Below are 1,274 nucleotides of genomic sequence, written 5' to 3'. Positions count from 1 at the left end.
ATTGTAGGCGTGTTCTGGGGTTTAGGATGGATAGCTGAAGAAAGCTGCTCCTTTATAGAATTGTTGTTGTTGTTAGGTGCTGTCAATTTGGTTCTGACTCATAGCAACCCTATGTATGACAGAACAAACCACTGCCCAGTCCCGCACCATCCTCATGATCATTGATATGCTTGAGCCCACTGTTGCAGCCACTGTGTCAATCCATCTCATTGAGGGTCTTCCTCTCCTTCGCTGACACTCTACTTTACCAAGCATGATGTCCTTCTCCAGGATCTGGTCCCTCCTGATAACATGTCCAAAGTACGTGAGGTAAAGTCTTGCCATCTTTGCTTCTGAGGAGCACTCTGGCTATACTTCTTCCAAGACAGATTTGTTTGTTCTTTTGGCAGTCTATGGCATATTCAACATTCTTCGCCTACACCATAACCCAAAGGTGTCAGTTCTTCTTTGATCTTCCTTATTCATTGTCCAGCTTTCGAATGCATATGAGGCAATTGAAAACACCATGGCTTGGGTCAGGTGCACCTTAGTCCTCAAAGTGACATCTTTGCTTTCTGACACTTTAAAGAGCAGGTCTTTTGCAGCAGATTTGCCCAATGCAATGCATTGTTTGATTTCTTTTCTTTTCCATTTATCTTTTTTTTAATTTATTTTTATTTTTTTCCTAGTCTGTAGGTTCTCTTTTTATTCTTTTGGTGAAGTCTTTTTTTTTAAATTTTTTTATTGTACTTCAGGTGAAGGCTTACAGAACAAATAGTTTCTGAGGAAACAGTAGTACACATATTGTTGTATGACATTGGTTAACAACCCCACAACATGTCCACCCTCTCCCTTCTCGACCTTTTTTTTGGTGAAAATATACATAGCCAAAGATACACCATTTCAAAAATTTCTACATGCACAGTTCAGTGACACTGACTACGCTCTTCCAATTGTGCTGCTGTTCTCACTTTAGAAGAAAGCTTACAGAACAAAATAGTTTCTCATTTAACAGTTAGTACACATGTTGCCCTATGACAATGGTTAACAATCTCACAACACATCAACACTATCCTTACTCAACCTTGGGTTCCCTATCACCAGCTTCCCTGTCCCCCTCTGTCCTCTGGCCCTTGTCCCTGGACTGCTGCACCTCATCAGTCCTATTTGGTTTTATGGGGCTGTCCACTCCCAGGCTGAACGGTGAACCTCGGAGATGACTTCACCACTGAGCTAAAAGGGTGTCTGGGGGCCACACTCTCTGGGTTTCTCCAGTCTCCTTTAGGCCAGTAAAT

The sequence above is a fragment of the Trichechus manatus genome, unplaced genomic scaffold (assembly GCF_000243295.1).
Source record: "Trichechus manatus latirostris isolate Lorelei unplaced genomic scaffold, TriManLat1.0 scaffold00016, whole genome shotgun sequence".
In the NCBI taxonomy this organism is placed as follows: domain Eukaryota; kingdom Metazoa; phylum Chordata; class Mammalia; order Sirenia; family Trichechidae; genus Trichechus; species Trichechus manatus.
The sequence above is the reverse complement of the archived record's forward strand: the minus strand, read 5'-3'. Positions refer to the sequence as shown.